Source organism: Xiphophorus maculatus, chromosome 2 (genome assembly GCF_002775205.1).
Source record: "Xiphophorus maculatus strain JP 163 A chromosome 2, X_maculatus-5.0-male, whole genome shotgun sequence".
Taxonomy (NCBI): Eukaryota; Metazoa; Chordata; class Actinopteri; order Cyprinodontiformes; family Poeciliidae; genus Xiphophorus; species Xiphophorus maculatus.
This window is the reverse complement of record NC_036444.1, coordinates 4287084-4290967: the sequence shown is the minus strand read 5'-3', so window position 1 is coordinate 4290967 and position 3884 is coordinate 4287084.

Below are 3884 nucleotides of genomic sequence, written 5' to 3'. Positions count from 1 at the left end.
AATTGCTATTTGTTTTGGAAAGGTCCAATTAGGAACTGATCAAAGTCAGCAAAGAAAATATGTATTTGAAAAAATCTTTAAGAAAAGGAAGCACTGATAAAGGAGCTAATCATTGAAAAAATATGCAGGTTTGTCTCAGTAATTTGAACTATAAAATTGTATTTGAACTATAAAATTGTATTTGTTTCAGTACTGAAATTCAAAAATGTATATGGATTATTTACACAAAACATGATATACTTCAAGTATTTTTTTTCTCTTAAGTTAATAGTCAAGTTAAACTGATGGAGACCATCAGTGACCCTATTTTCTTCCACTCAACTTTCCATCGATATTCTACAGCATTGACTAATTTGTGGGTGTCACTGACTATCTGCCACACATCTGTGAAATCAACAGTCTTCCCTGTGACTGCATTTCTTTATTAACAAACCTTTATATTTGTCTAAAGTTTTTAAGAAACTGAATGTTGGGTTTTTGTGAGCAGTCTCAAATCATTAGCATCAAAACAAGCACTTGTGATGTATTATGAATCTATGTAAAATATAACTTTATCTTTTTGAATAGAGTAATTAGCTATTCTAATGTATTCAGATCAAGACCTAGTAGGATAAAATAAAAATAAAAAACACTCAAAAAATACACAACAAATATGGTTATTTCTTTCTAAATGAAAGTGACTTGCTATTACATAAATTGGAACATTTTTTAAAATAAGAGACTTTTATCATTCATTAGAATTTTATTTATCTTTTACTTATTTAGTTAAAATTTGATTTATTTTTTGCCTAGCTGCGTGTCAGTTAAAAGAAACAGTCTTCTGTATGTCTGATTTATTTAATTATTGTATTATTTAATAAGACTGTTGATCGAACTGAACTGTCCACTAATGTTTCTACTCCAGTTTCTATAGGCCAAAGTGAAGATTTTTTTTCCTTTAAAAAAAAAGATGATAAGATTGTTTATTTCTAATTTAATTCCATTGTAAGTTATTATATTTGTAGTTCTTATGTATATTTTAAGCAAATTAAGTGTGCTATATATTTTTATCCTTTCTGTAACTTTGCATGCATTTGTATAGTTATGGCAATTGTATTTTTTGTTCTGAGGCATCTCAGACTTTTTGTTCACCTCTAGTGTTTCATGCTCGTAATTAACACAGTTGCGTTTCCTCCATCCTTCAAACCAAAATCAGTTTACGTCAGTTTAAAATATTTCTGTACTGGTACTATAATTAGCCCCGAGCAGCAAAGCGCTGCGAAGGCCTATTGTTTTCATACTTTTTATTATTATTGTTTAATTTTTATTGTAGATTTAAAGTAGAAAAAATAATTCTCCACCAAAAATTCAGAAATTTTTAGATTAATCTTCGAAATTTACTAGAAAAAAAAAACATTCTTAGTTTAAAAAGTTGAAAAGTCACACATTTTCAACTTAAGGAGTTCATATATGTTATTTTTTTCTAGAAAAGTTTTTAAATTAATCCCAACATTTCTAAGCTTTTGGGCAGTAATTCGCCCTTATTTTGTAGTTTACGATATCCCCTTCATACCATATTTACCTTCGACTAGCTCTAGTTTCTCATTATTACCTTCTGGTTTTATCTCACATTATTTATTATGTAAGAAAATAAAGACCGATTGATTAATTGTGATTTTTGCCGAGTCGTTCGTTTCTATGCACAACCAACAACAACAAAAAAAATTTCTGCTCGGCTTTTTTTTTTGGTGAAAGACCACAACCGGAAGTTGTGGTTTATCGCCGGTCAGGTTGACAGCCGTGGCCGCCGGTGATCATCCACGGTTTCTCCGAGACGGACTCCGACCTCGCAGCTCCTCCGGGACATGTCCGACCGGCCTCGGGGCTGACTCTGGCTCTGTGGACCCCCCGCGGTCCTCCACCTGCCCCGGCGTCCTCCTCCGCTCCGATCCGCTCCCAGTCTGCGGGGTTAGCAGCTTTTAGCATCCGCAGGCAGCCTCTCCTCTGACTCTGCTCCGGCTCCGGCTCCGGCTCCGGAGGCTTTGGACCCGGAGAATAAAAGGACGCATTTACATTCAGACGGCGTGGCTGTCTGCTGGGAGGCTGCGGAGCCTGAACAACCTGCAGCCGCCGCAGCCGCAGCAGATCTACTGGTGCCACACGGAGGTAGGTCGTTAAATCATGTTTTAATTAAAGGGGGGGCATGTTTGAGCTTTTGTGCGCACCCAGCTGGTGATGATGAAGAGCCAGTATCTTCCTCCTTGTGGAGGCCGTCAGATTTGTTTCTGTTTCTGAGGAGAAAAACTCCATATTGTCCTCCTCGTGTCGCCTCTCATGTGCAGAAATGAAGCCTGTCTCTTTAAAATCTCATGCGCACAGATCAGATGGTGACATTTCAAGCCTCCTCTTCATGCTCTCCAACTTGCATCCCCACCCTTCCTTCCCTCTTTTTGTCCTCTCGGCCCCTCATCCATCTCTCTGTGCCTCCATTGATCCGGCCGCTGGCGTTGCTAAGAGACAGCAGAGGGCAGAGAAATGATGGAGGACATATTTACCTGCTCAGGGCAGCAGATGAAGATCAGGTGTTCATGTCTCCGGCTGCTTCTCTGTTTTCTGTGTGAGAATTTTTTTTTAATGCTTTAAGAATGTTTTTATAATTCCAAACAGAAGTAAAGTTGAAGGATTTTCTCTTTTAGAAACATGGGAAAATTGTTTTGATGGCTGTCAGAGTGAGAAATGTGAAGCTGGAACGTCCAACTGGATGAAGAAATGGGATCTAGTTAATTTACTCCACTGCTAGAAATAAAACATTAGATTGTCCTGAGTGGAAGGTCAGAGATTTGACTGGATGTACTTAATAATTTTAATATGCAGCAAAAAAAAAAAAAAAAAAAATAATATATATATATATTTACTTCTGAACCAAAGTGTTTTATCTGTCAAACATTTTTTATAATTATTCAGATTATTATTGTTGTTATTTCAATAATTACACAGAAAAGTGAAGTAAAAGTAATAAAGTAATTTTTTAAAGGAAAAAATTCACAACCAATATCACAAGGCTCCATGCTTGATGGATGGATGGATGGATGGATGGATGGATGGATGAATGTCTAGATGGATGGATGTCTAGATGGATGGATGGATGTATCTAGATGGATGGATGGATGGATGGATGTATCTAGATGGATGGATGTCTAGGTGGATGGATGACCCTCCCAAGCCTCTGCCCCATCCTGACCTCTGCCCCATCCTGACCTCTGACCCTCCCTGACCTCTGACCCTCCCTGACTCCATCCGTCCCTTTAACCCGTTTGGTTTGTGTTTCTGTGGATGAACCGTCTGCTGCGGCGGCATCCTGGTTCCGGCCCGCTGATCCGATTCCTTTTGTCACATTTTCATCGGGCGGACGGCTGAAGCGCAGCGAACATCAATCTGTGTGACTTCAGAGCTTTAAATCTACTCTGTGAATTTTAATTTGGCCGTTAAATAATCCAGAATCGGGACTTTAATCTGCAGCCGGGGCGTCGTCCCCGGGGCCTTCGGAGGACTTTGATTCTGCTTCTTTCTTTCTTTCTGCCAAAGTGAAGCCGTAGAGCACGACTCGGCTTAAACTGACAGTTTTCTGCTTCGACTTACTGATCGGAAAAAAGAAAAGTGCTGTTTTTCTGCCCGCTCTGACTCTGGATTTATGATTTATCAGAGTGAAGGCAAGGAGAAGCCGACAGAACCACATCCATCAGCAACTCAGAGCTGCACCGAAGCAAAGAGATAAACAGCTGAAGCAGCTTCATGAATTATTACCTCTGTTTAATATATAATATTTTACATTTTGTCCTACCAATTCAAATGTAAGGAACCACAAAACACAGCATCACTGCATCCATATATATTTATTTCATTCA